Source organism: Lagenorhynchus albirostris, chromosome 2, assembly GCF_949774975.1.
Source record: "Lagenorhynchus albirostris chromosome 2, mLagAlb1.1, whole genome shotgun sequence".
NCBI lineage: Eukaryota > Metazoa > Chordata > Mammalia > Artiodactyla > Delphinidae > Lagenorhynchus > Lagenorhynchus albirostris.
The window spans coordinates 24,069,359-24,083,151 of record NC_083096.1 but is presented as its reverse complement, the minus strand read 5'-3'; the positions used below and the strand labels follow the sequence as shown (position 1 = coordinate 24,083,151).

Sequence of the window (13,793 nt, the reverse complement as noted above, 5' to 3'; positions counted from 1 at the left end):
CGCCGGCCTCCCAGCAAAGCCAATTTACTGACACCGGGATGTGGTGAGGGAAAGTACAGCGTTTACTGCAGGGCACCAAGGATGGAGAACAGGCAGCTCATCCTCAAAAGACCCGAACTCTCTATTGTGGTTTTAATTTGCATTTCCCTTATAGCTAAAGATATTAAACATCTTTTCATGTGCTTACTTGCCATCCGTATACCCTCTTTACTGAAGAGTCCAAATCTTTTGCTTTTTTTTTTTTTTTTGTCTGCACCACGCACGACTTGCAGGATCTTAATTCCCTCACCAGGGATCGAACTCAGGCCCTTGGCAGTGAAAGTGCAGAGTACAGTCCACCGGACTGCCAAGGAATTCCCTTGCTATTTTCTAATTAGATTGTTTTCTAACTGTTGAGTTCAGAAAGTTTTTAGAAATAGTCTGAATAGAAGTACTTTGTTGGAGTTTTTAGGGTTAGGATTTTTTAGGTTAGTTTTAGGTTCACAGCAAAATTGAGCAGAAAGTACAGAGATTTCCCATATACTCCTAGCCCCTCCACATGCACAGCCTATCCTGTTATCAACATCCTCCACCAGAGTGGAACATTTGTTACAATTGATGAACCTACTGTGACACATCATAATCATCCAAAGTCCATAGTTTACATTAGGGTACACTCAGTGTTTTACATTCTATGGGTGTGGACAAATGTGTAATGACATGTGTCCATCTTTATAGTATCATATAGAATAGTGCTAAAAATAGTGCTCTGCCTAGTCATTCCTCTCCCCTAACCCTGGGCCACCACTGTCTCCATTTGCCTTTTCTAGAATTGTCATGTAGTTGGAATCATACAAGATATAGCCTTTTCTAATTGGCTTCTTTTACTTTGTAATGCACATTTAAGATTCTCTCATGTCTATTCATGGCTTGATAGCTCATTTCTTTTTAGTGCTGAATAATAATGCATTGAATGAATTTACCACTGTTTATCCATTCGCTCACTGAAGGACATCTTGGTTGCTTCCAAATTTTGACAATTTGAATACAACTACTATAAACATCCATGTGCAGGTTTTTGTGTGCCCATAAGTTTGTAAGAAACTGCTAAACTGTCTTCCAAAGTGGCTGTACCATTTTGCATTCCCACCAGCAATGAATGAGAGTTCCTTTTGCCCCACATCCTCACCAGCATTTGGTGTTTTCAGTGTTCTAGATTTGGCTACTCTAATAGGTGTGTAGTGGTATGGCGTTGTTGTTTTCACTTGCATTTCCCTGATGACATGTGATGCAAAACATCTTTTCATGTGCTTACTCGCCATCTGTTATATTCTTTAGTGAGTTACCTGTTAAGGTCTTTGGACTATTTTTTGAGTTGTTTGTTTTCTTATTGTTAAGTTTTAAGAGTTCTTTGTATATTTTGAATAACAGTCTTTTATCAGATGTGCCTTTTGCAAGTATTTTCTCCCAGTGCGTGGCTTGTCTTCTCATTCTTTTGACATTGTCTTTGCAGAGCAGAATTTTCTTAATGTTGATGAAGTCCAACTTATCAATTTTTTCTTTCATAGATCATGGCTTTGGTGTTTTATGTTAAAAGTCATTGCCATATCCAAGGCTAGGTTTTCTCCTATGTTGTCTTCTAGGAGCTTTATGGTTTTGCATTTTACATTTAGGTCTGTGATCCTTTTAAAGTTATTTTTGTAAAGGGTGTAAGATCTGTGTCCAGATTTATTTTTTGCAAGTGGATGGCCAGTTGTTCCAGCATCATTTGTTGAAAAGATTATTCTCCATTGCATTTCTTTTGCTCCTTTGTCAAAGATCAGTTGACTATATTTATGTGGGTCTACTTCTGAGCTCTGTATTTTGTTCAATTGATCTATCTGTCTGTTCTTTCATCAATACCACACTGTCTTGATTACTGCAGCTTTATAGTAAGTCTTAAAGTTGGGTAGTGTCAGTCCCCCAACTTTGTCCTTCTTCAATATTGTGTTGGCTATTCTGGGTGTTTTGCCTTTCCATATAGACTTTAGAGTCAGTTTGTTGATATTCATACAACTTGCTGTGATTTTGATTGGGATTGCTTTGAATCTATAAATCAAGTTGGGAAGAACTGATATCTTGACAATATTGGGCCTTTCTGTCCATAAACATGGGATGTATCTCAGCTTATTTGGTTTTTCTTTGATACCTTTCATCAGAGTTTTGTAGTTTTCTTTATATAGATCTTATACATAGTTTGTTAGATTTATACCTAAGTATCTAATTTGGGGGAGTGGTGCTAATGTAAATAATATTATGTTTTTAACTTCAAGTTCCATTCGTTCATGACTGGTATATTAGGAAAGCAATCAACTGTTCTGTATTAACCTTATATCCTACAACCTTGCTATAATTGCTTATTAGTTCCAGGAGTTTTTTGTCAATTCTTTTGGATTTTTTACGTGCATAATCATGTCACCTGCAAAAGAAGATAGTTTTCTGTCTTCCTTCCCAATTGGTACACCTTTATTTTCTTTTCTTGTCCTATTGCATTAACTAACACATATGGTATAATGTTGAAAAGGAGGGGTGAGAGGGACATCTTTGCCTTGTTCCTGATCTTAATGGAAAAGCCTCAAGCTTTTCATTATTAAGTATGATGTTATCTGTAAGTCTTTTTGTTTTTATTTTGGTTTTTTTTGTAGATATTCTTTATCAAGTTGGGGAAGTTTCCCTCTATTTCAAGTTTACTGAGAGTTTTTATCATGAATAGTTGCTGGATTTTGTCAAATATTTTTTCTGCATCTATTGATATGATCACATGTTTTTTCTTCTTTAGCCTGTTGATATGATGGATTACATTAATGGATTTTCAAATGTTGAACCAGTCTTGCATAACTAGGATAAATCACACTTGGTCATGGTATATCATTCTTTTTATGCAATGTTGAATTCAATGTGTTAATATTTTGTTGATGATTTTTGCCTCTATTGCATGAGAGATAATGGTTTGTAATTTTCTTTTCTTGTAATTTTTATCTGTTTTTGGTATTCAGGAAATGCTGGCCTCATAGAATGAGTTAGGAAGTATTTCCTCTGCTTTTTTCTTCTGAAATAAACTGTAGTGAATTGGTATAATTTCTTCCTTACATGTTTAGCAGAATTCACCAGTGAATCCATCTGGGTCTCGCACTTTCTGTTTTAGAAAGCTATTAATTATTGATTCAAGATCTTTGAAAGATACAGGTCACATTGGACTGTTTATTTCTTCTTGTGTGAGTTTTGGCAGATGTGTCCTTCAAGGAAATAATCCATTTCATCTAGATTATAAAATTTGTGGGCATAGAGTTGTTCATAGTATTCCTTTATTATCCTTTCAATATCTATGAGGTCTGCTTACTTTGAATTTAATTTCCTCTTTTTTTTTCTAATTTTCTAACGTGGAAGCTTAGATTATGATTTTAGATCTTTCTTCTGTTCTACTATATGCCTTCAGTGTATAAATTTCCCACTAAGCACTGCTTTCTATTGAGATATCTTCAAATTCAGAGATTTCTTTTTTTCCTCAGCAGTGTCTAGTCTACTAATAAGCCCATCAAAGGCATTCTTCCTTTCTGTTACAGTGTTTATTTTAATCTCTAGCATTTCTTTTTGGTTCTTTCATATAATTTCCATCTCTCTGCTTACTTTGCCCATCTATTCTTATAGACTGTCAAATTTATCATTAGATTCCTTAGCATATTAATCATAGTTGCTATAATTGCTGGTCTAATAATTCCAACATCCCTGCCGTATCTGAGTCTGGTTCTGATACTTGCTCTATCTCACCAAACTGTGTTTTTTGCCTCTTATTATGCCTTGTAATTTTTTTCTTGATAGTTGGACATGATGTACTAGGTAAAAGGAAGTACTCTATATAGGCCTTTGGTAATGTGGTAAGGTGTGGGGGAGGGGAAGCATCCTATAGTCCTATGATTAGGTCTCAGGCTTTTAGTGAACCTATGCTTCTGGACTGTGAACGTCACAAGTGCTTATTAATTCCTGAACTCCACTCCCCACCCTTTCTGCTGCAACCCTGCCTTAGGTGGGACAGGATGGCTAGAGTGGGCTGGAATTAAGTATTTCCCTTCCCCAAGGTCAGTTAGGCTCTAATAAAACCTTAACAGGGTAGGCTCTAGTTAAATAGTTTCTCCTGAGGACAGACCTTGTTAAGAAGAGCAGAATGATCCGGTGTGTTTCAAAATGGTTCATTTTCTCGTCCCCAGGCCAGAAGCACAAGGGAATTTTTCTGTGATACGCACTTGAGCACACAGTTGAGTTCCTAGACACAAAACTCACAAAAATGTGAAGGCCTCCCTATGATAGGGTCTTCCTGGAGCTTTTATCTCTCAGAGTTGTTCACACTGAGCCTATAATAATGTGTCAATTACAGTTCAGGTTTCTCTACCCCAGCACTGGTTCCCATGGAGGTTTTTGCTTGTGGGTTTCTGCTCTGGCAAATTGTGATTCTCTGTATTTACCTGCCTGTTTCTTCAGTTTTGGGGTAGCAGCTTGCCTTGTGACCTCACTGCTCTTAGGGATCCAAGAAGAGTGGCTGATTTTTCAGTTTGTCAGCTGTCTGCTTGTTAAGATGGAGTAGCAACTTCCAAGCTCCTTACATACTGGACTAGTTGTGCCCTGTTTTTAATCCACTAAACAGTGTTTCTCAGAGAGCAGAACTCCTTAATTTTAATGAAGCCCAATTTTTTAATATCTTCTTTCATGGATCAAGCTTTTGTGTGTTGTATCTAAGAAATCTTTGCCTAACTCAAGGTCACAAAGATTTTCATCTCTTTTCTTCTAGTAATCTTTTTAAAGTGTAAATTAGATCACATCAGTCCCTTGCTAAAACTCTCCAAGCATTTTCCCTCATATTGAAAATAAAATCTAAACTCCTGATTTTAATCTATGAAGACCTGCACGATCTTGCCCTCGGCTTCTTCTTTGACCTCTACCTTCTACCCCTTTCTTGCTCGTTCACTCTGCTCCAGCCACGTTTGCTTTCTCACTGTTCCACATACCCTACTGGAGCCCTTGTACTTGCTGTTACCTCTGACTGGATTACTTTCCTCTTAAATCTTCACATAGCTCACTTATGAACACTGAGGACTGTGCTCAAATACCACCTCCTTGGGGAGCTCCCTTAGACCAGTCTATTTAAATAAGGTCCCGCTTTCATTTGCAATCTTATTACCTCTATTTTTTTAAAATTAATTAATTAATTTTTGGCTGTGTTGGGCCTTCGTTTCTGTGCGAGGGCTTTCTCTAGTTGCGGCGAGTTGGGGGCCACTCTTCATCGCGGTGCTCGGGCCTCTCACTGTCACGGCCTCCCTTGTTGCGGAGCACAGGCTCCAGACGCGCAGGCTCAGTAGTTGTGGCTCACGGGCCTAGTTGCTCTGCGGCATGTGGGATCCTCCCAGACCGGGGCTCGAACCCGTGTCCCCTGCATTGGCAGGCAGATTCTCAACCACTGTGCCACCAGGGAAGCCCTTACCTCTATTTTCTTCATTGCATTTATCTGGAATTACTTTATTTATTTGATTACTTGATTTTGCTTCTTTGTGCCTCTAAAATGTAAGTTCTTTGAGAGTAATGAGTTCTGTTTACTACTGTTATTCTCTGAGTCAAGAACTATGTCTGGCACACAGCAGATGCTCATTAAATATATGCTGAAAAAATGAATTACACATTACTAAAAACTATACCTAATATCCTGGGAAACTCAAAATATGAATCTTGGGATAAGGGAGACAGTAAGATTGGGACAGGGTGGGGCTTATTTTGAAGCAAAAGAAGAATGGATGTTTTCAGTGAGACCACCTGGAGAGAGGAAGTCTGCTGAGCAGGACAGCCAGTTCCCAAGAATGTTGACCCATGCATGATTCCCTCTCCTAAAAAGAGTCCAAGAATAGACCTTCAGCAGCTAAAGCTCATTGCTTTCCTCTAGGGCAAGTGTTATCTCAGGATCTTGAGCTTAGTGTAATTTTAGGGGCCCTTCTGAGCTTCAAACTATATTGCCTGCAATGTAATTATTGACAGGGATGACGTCTTTCAAATTAAATTAAAGATTAAAAGTTTCAGCATGAGAATAGACATATAGCTCAATGGAATAAGATTGAGAGTCAACAAATAAACCTTTACATTTATGGGCAGTTGATTTTCAAGAGTGCTGGGATGATTCAATGGGAAAAGAATAGTCTTTTTAACTAATGGTGGTGGGACAACTGGATATTCACATGCGAAAAAATGAAGTTGGATCCCTGCTTTAAACCATTTACAAAAATTAACTCAAAATGGATCACAGACATAGATGTAAGACCTAACACTACACAACTCTTAGAAGAAAATATAATGGTAAATTTTTATGGGTTAGGCAATAACTTCTTAGATATGGTACCAAAACATAAGTGACAAACGAAAAAAATATATAAATTGGACTTGATCAAAATTAAAAACTTTTGTGCTTCAAAGGATGCCATTAAGAAAGTGAAAAAGGCAACTATACTCCAATAAAAAGAAAGTGAAAATGATAACCAATAGAGTGGGAGAAAACTTTGGCAAATCATATAATTGATAAGAAACTTAGGTTAGAATATATAAAGAGCACTTACATCTCAACAATAAAAAGACAAATAGCCTAATTTGGAAATGGGCAAAGGAGTTGAATAGATATTTCTCCAAAGAGGATATGCAAATGGCTAAAAAAAAAAAAGCACAAGAAAAGGTGCTAAAAATTATTAGTTATTAGAGAAATGCAAAATGAGATATCACCTCATAACCACCAGGATGGCTATAATAAAAAAGATGGACAATACCAAGTGTCAGTGAGGATCTGAAGAAAATGGAACACTCGTTAATTGCTGGTTGGCATATAAAATAGTGCAACCGCTTTGGAAACATTTTGGCAGGTTCTTAAAAAGTTAAATGTAGAGTTCCCATATGACCCAGCAATTCCACTCCTAAGTATATACTTAAGAGAAATGAAAACACAAAAACCTGTACATGAATGTTAAAAACAATGTTATTCATAATAGCCAAAAAGTGAAAAAAACTCAAATGGCCATCAACAAATGAATGGATAAACAAAGTGTGGTATAGCCTTACAGTGGACTATTGCTCAGCCTGTAAAAAGGAATGAAATAGTGGTACATGCTACAACCTTAGTGAGTCTCGAAAAGGTTCTGCTAAGTGAAAGGAACTAGTCACAAAAGACCATATATTGTATGATTCCATTTATATAAAACATCAAGGCTAGGCAGATCTACATAGAAAGAAAGTAGATAAGTGGTTGCCTAGGACTGGGTCAGGGTACTGGGGGGTTGGGGAAGTGATAGCTAAAGGGTATGGGGTTTCTTTCTGGGGGAACAAAAAAGTTCTAAAATTAGATTGCTATGATTGTTTCACAACCCTGTGAACTTACTAAAAACCATGGAATTGTATATTTTACAAGGGTAATTGTATGATGTGTGAATTATATCTCAATACAGCTGTTAAAAAATGTTCTTAATGAGAAATACCTGCTTTCAGTAACACATTCCTCCACCATTTACTGAGCAACCTCTATGTGCTACATGAGGAAGATGCCAAAGTAGATAAAACATAATGCTGCCCTTAAGCACCTTAACTACAGTTAAGTAAAGACTCCAAATGCATCAACAGAGAAATTGAAACTCAAACAAAAGAGTGCAGGATCCAGGAAGGCAGAACAAGCCATCATGCCCAATGTACTGGAGGAAATTTTTCAGAGGAGGTGCTTTTTAAACTGAGATACAATGGACAAGTAGGACAATGAAAGAGGAAGCAGGGTTGGGGGGAATCCAGGCTCAGAGAATAGTGTACTTAAAAGCACAAAATCACTGGTGAGCCTGGGGTGTTTGGGAAATTGTAAATTCATTTGGCAAAGGGGTGCATTTCTGGGAGAGTGATGAGAGATTAGTCAGAACGAAAAGGAAAGCTAGGCTGAAGGAACATGTATGCCATTTTTTTCTTAAAAAAGTTTTTTTTTGGCTGCATTTGGTCTTCGTTGCTGCACGCAGGCTTTCTCTAGTTGTGGTGAGCAGGGGCTTCTCTTGTTGCGGAGCACGGGCTCTAGGCATGTGGACTTCAGTTGTTGTGGCACGTGGGCTCAGTAGTTGTAGCTCGCGGGCTCTAGAGCACAGGCTCAGTAGTTGTGGCACACGGGCTTAGTTGCTCCATGGCACGTGGGATCTTCCCGGACCAGGGCTCGAACCCGTGTCCCTTGCATTGACAGGCGGATTCTTAACCACTGTGCCACCAGGGAAGTCTCCATTTATGCCATTTTAAGAATTCCCAACGTTACGTTACAGGAAAGGAGAACCACACAAAAGAGACAATCAGTAACTCTGCAAACAGTGCAGGATGGAGCTGAGCAAGGAGAGGCCGGGGGCAGGGAAACCAGTTCAGAGGCTCTTTTCCAAGATGACCAGGGCGGTGACACTAGGAAAGGTGGCTTGGCTGTGCTCAAGAAACACTCCTGAGAGAGACTACCAGAATGTGTGGAGTAGATTTATTTGGATGAGGGTGAGGGAGGAATCTGAGATGACTCAGGCGTGTCTAATGCTGCAGACACAATTCACTAGGATAGAGACGCAGGTGAGAGCAGCATTGGCCGGAGGATAACATGTTTGATTTGAATGTGCTATGTATGCTTCAGGTGCCTGCAGGACATCCAGGTGGAGTGTCCAGATGGTTGGAAATATGTGTCTGGAGCTTGGGAGAGCTATCTGGGCTAAGACCCAGATTTGGGAGTCTTTAAGTCTGTAGGTGGAAACCGAAGCCTTAAAGTGGATGAATCGCGCAAGGGATATGTTCAATATACAGAGTCAAGGGGAGAGGGACCTCGGTATTGGGGCCCATTTTATTTTATTTTATTTTTTATTTTTTTAACATCTTTATTGGAGTATAATTGCTTTACAATGGTGTGTTAGTTTCTGCTTTATAACAAAGTGAATCAGTTATACATATACATATGTCCCCATATCTCTTCCCTCTTGCGTCTCCCTCCCTCCCACCCTCCCTATCCCACCCCTCCAGGCGGTCACAAAGCACCGAGCTGATCTCCCTGTGCCATGCGGCTGCTTCCCACTAGCTATCTATTTTACGTTTGGTAGTGTATATATGTCCATGCCTCTCTCTCACTTTGTCCCATCTTACCCTTCCCCCTCCCTGTATCGTCAAGTCCATTCTCTAGTAGGTCTGTCTTTATTCTCGTCTTGCTCCTAGGTTCTTCATGACCTTTTTTTTTTCCCCCTTAGATTCCACATATATGTGTTAGCATACGGCATTTGTTTTTCTCTTTCTGACTTACTTCACTCTGTATGACAGACTCTAGGTCCATCCACCTCACTACAAATAACACAGTTTCGTTTCTTTTTATGGCTGAGTAGTATTCCATTGTTTATATATGTGTTGGGGTCCATTTTAGATCAGGCAGATGAGAAGAGCTGGCGAGAGAGACAGAGGAGGAAGCATCTGAGAGTGGAGGGAAGGGGAATGTAGAAACCTGAAGTAGGGTTTGGCGCCATCCCTCAGGAAAGAAAGGAAGACGAGAGTAAGGAAGCTGAAAACATACAGAAAATGAGTATTGAACTGATGAAGATGGGGAGACTGGGAGCAGGAGGGCATTAACCACAGTGGGGCTGAGCAGTTGCCACTGTGGTATCAGAAGGGTAACCAGAGCAGGATGGGGAAGTCGGAGCACACTTGCTGTCTCTATGACCTTGCCTAGTGTTGGTCTTCTTTAAATCGTGTTTCGAATTTTTTGCTGTATTATACAGATCTTCAATAATAAACAGGCAGTCACTTTAAATTGTTTGAGAATGCTGTCAGAAAAAATTGCCTTTGACGCAGTGGTTGAGAGTCCGCCTGCCGATGAAGGGGACACGGGTTCGTGCCCCGGTCCGGGAAGATCCCACATGGCGCGGAGCGGCTGGGCCCGTGAGCCACGGCCGCTGAGCCTGCGCGTCCGGAGCCTGTGTTCCGCAACGGGAGAGGCCGCAACAGTGAGAGGCCCACGTACCGCACCAAAAAAAAAAAAAAAAAATTGCCTTTGAAAATGTACAGAACCTCTCCTGCTTAAAGTTCATTTTGTTAGAATAAGAATTATAACATAGACATTGAAATATGTTAAAGAATCCTTTTTTTCTGTTGTCAACATTCATCTCATTGTTTCTCTACTCCTTTTTCTGCTGTTTCCTGCAAATCCCTCTGCACTTGGCAGACTGGTTTTTATAACCTTTAATTAGGCACAGCCCGGAGGCAGATACTACCCATGGAAGTAGTCTGTCTCATGCAGCCACTCATGTGGGAATAAACCACCAGAGGACATGTGCCAGCACTGCTTCATGTGCTTCCTGAAGATCAGCCTGGGGATGAAGTAAAGAAAAGAAGGGAAAACAGCGGCTCCTTGGGGCCTAACCTAGGCTTAAACACAGATTTGCTGTGTGACCTTGGCCAAGTCATCGCAACTTTCTATCCTCAATCTCATCATCTATAAAATTAAGTGGCGGGCTTCCCTGGTGGTGCAGTGGTTAAGAATCCGCCTGCCAATGCAGGGGACACGGGTTCGAGCCCTGGTCCGGGAAGATCCCACATGCCGCGGAGCAACTAAGCCCGTGCGCCACAACTACTGAGCCTGTGCTCTCCTATCCCAGACCCAGGGGATCAGAGTCTCTGGGGGAGGAGCTGGGGATGTTGTGGATATAATAAGTGCTCCCGGCTCTGTGATCACATCTTTCTATGGTGCTGGTTTATATCAAGGCAGAAGCCTGAGTGAACTGGAAATTCTCCTGATGCCCCAGCCTAAGTATCACTGCTGGGAAGTTTGTTGGAGGTGATGGGTAGAAATATGGATAAGGGTGCCTTTTATATGCTGGCCATTTATATGTATGTAGGGCACCTCGGCCTAAGGAAGAAGCAACAAAACAGTGGCTCCTTCATTTCTATCTTCCCTTCCTCTGCTCACTGCAGACATGCCCCTTTAGGGAAATGGGCACTGGGGCACAGAGGGAGAGACTTGCAAAGTAACGAGGAATGTTTTCTAAATGATGGTGTTGTGCTTTGAAAACACAGTGATGTCATTCAGTATTCTTCTTCCAGAGAGAGAGGCTGTTCTTTTGGTATTTCAGTTCATTTAGAATGGTGTCACTCATTAGGGTCTCCCAAAGGCTCCATTCAGAATAGCATCTTTAAGTACCCACTTAAGTGCCATGAAGCCATTAAAATAGGCATCATTTCCACTTTGTCTAAGCTTTCCATCAGGATGGACAAATACGTCAAAGGGCAGACAAACACAGCTGCATAACATTGGGAAAAACATAAACAGAGACCCTATCCAGCAAATAAACATAATTTGAAATATTGACATTCTGAAAAGGGATTAGTACTTGTTCTTATGTTCTGGGTTAAGATGGTTGTAGCTAGTCTAGGGGTGCAGGATTCACTCCACTGTGGGAACAGAGATTGTATTATTTCCTTCCTATCTATTCATCCTGTCTCCAAATGTTTTTTTTTTTTTTTTTCAATCTTTTGGCCATGCTGCGCAGCATGTGGGATCTTAGTTCCCTGACCAGGGATTAAACCCGCAGCCACTGCATTGGAAGCTCAGGGTCTTAACCACTGGACCTCCAGGGAAGTCCTCCCAAATTTGGGTTTTTTAATTTATTCATAAACATTCATTAAATTCTTCCTATTTTCTAATTGTTACACATGGGGATACAAAGTATACAAAATATAAGACAATCTTGCTGTCTTCTGGGGGCTTGGTAATGACAAAAGTTTGGAAAATATCAATATGAGAAGAATTTTTCACTAAGAAATAATGGAGACCTTTCTTATGAATTTAAGAGAGCCAAACTTCAAATAAGCATGTAAATGTTTAGATCACTCTTTAAAATCAACTTGGCCTCCAAGCTTTATCCAGGATTAGTTAAAAGCCCAAGCTAGCTTATTCCATGGGAATTGCTGTAATTGTCTTATTGTAAAGTAATTGGATTTTTTTTTTTTTTTTTTTTTTTTTGTGGGTCGGATGAGTTGATCTCATTTTGACTGGAAGCTGTTTTATTTCCTTCTCTTTCTATTTGCAGGAAGCAGCAGGCCTAAGTAGATCAGCACTGTAGCGTGTATACATATGGACAGCTGATTCTTTTTAAGGCATTTTTAAATGTGAAAGATTCTGACTGCTATTCTGTGAGCAGAATCAAATGCAAACCTTCTTTAAGTCTGTGTTCACCTTTTTTTAGAGGTCATCTTTCAGAAACAGTGGAGTTTCCTGTATGTTGGTCCCTCTGAAGATCTATTATGAAAATTGTTAACGAGCCAGGGGCAGAGAAAGTGGACCTGGAATCCTCAAAACATGGTCCAAGGACTTAATGAGTACCTCAGACTAAACCGTCTTTGTACGTATCTAACTGTGCTCACAGTGAGAAACTGCCTGCTAAAGATTGGATGTATTTGGTCAAAGACATGATATAAATTTTTTTATATGTTGGCTGAAGCTTTATGGGCCTATAGTTTGATTTTATGAAATGTAATTCGGTTTCCCTTGCTGCCTTACTTCTACATTTACCTCCCAGCAAGCAATAAATTGGATCATACCCCAGACTTGTCCAAAAAGTCTTGCCTAATCCCTCCTAGCTGGTTAAGATACCTCTTCTCAGAGCTCTCAAAAGACCCTTTGCATTCCACGTTTACTGATTCTTTCTTACTGTTTTAGAGCCATAAATATCTTTATTTATCTGGCTACTAGATTATGAGCTTCTTGAAGGGAACGATATTGTGTTGTTTCTCTCTTCCTTGCTTGGCACATGGCAGATGATTAACAAATGCATTTTAAATAAGTGATTAAATACATGAATATATGTATGTATGAATCAATGAATGAATTCTTCAAGGACAAATACATCATGAGACACAGAGGAATTTAGTGGTTCTGCTGTGGCACTAAAAATTCCCCTCTCTGGGGCTTCCCTGGCGGCTCAGTGGTTAAGAATCCGCCTGCCAATGCAGGGGACACAGGTTCGAGCCCTGGTCCAGGAAGATCCCACATGCCGCAGGGCAACTAGGCCTGTGTGCCACAACTACTGAGCCTGCGCTCTGGAGCCCACGTGCCCAACTACTGAGCCCGCACGCTTAGAGCCCGTGCTCCACAACAAGAGAAGCCACCACAATGAGAAGCCCGCGCACCGCAACAAAGAGTAGCCCCTGCCTACTGCAGCTAAAGAAAGCCCGTGCGCAGCAACGAAGACCCAAGGCAGCCATAAATAAATAAATTAATTAATTTAAAAAATCTATTAAAAAAAATTCCCCCGGGCTTCCCTGGTGCTGCAGTGGTTGAGAGTCCGCCTGCTGATGCAGGGGACACGGGTTCGTGCCCCGGTCCGGGAAGATCCCACATGCCGCGGAGCGGCTGGGCCCGTGAGCCATGGCCGCTGAGCCTGTGCGTCCGGAGCCTGTGCTCCGCAACGGGAGAGGCCACAACAGTGAGAGGCCCGCGTACTGCCAAACAAAAACAAAAACAAACAAACAAAAGTCCCCCTCTCTAGGGCTAACCATTTATCAGCTGTGGGTGTCAAAAGTGACTTAGATCCCAGATTGCATGTGGTGCTCAATTTGAAAAAGTAGACATACCAGCTAAGTTGGTTATAAAGTGAGATTCTGTATCATGAACCCTATTTGGGGGAGATGAGTTCTGGAGGAGACGGAGTCAAGGGAAGATAGCTTAGAACACAGAGTCAAGTAGAAGGGTGTCGGTCAGAGCAGGGAGGACATTAGGCCTT

General features: G+C 40.7%; 1 long non-coding RNA gene across 1 annotated transcript in view; it reads left to right on the top strand.

Moving 5' to 3' along the window:
• Positions 1 to 12,878, top strand: part of LOC132515708 (uncharacterized) — a 65,385-nt gene extending 52,507 nt beyond the window's left edge. The window contains exon 3 of the long non-coding RNA XR_009539173.1: positions 12,258 to 12,878. This is a non-coding gene — a long non-coding RNA (uncharacterized LOC132515708). The remainder of the gene's footprint in view (positions 1 to 12,257) is intronic.
• Positions 12,879 to 13,793: the final 915 nt, after the last annotated feature.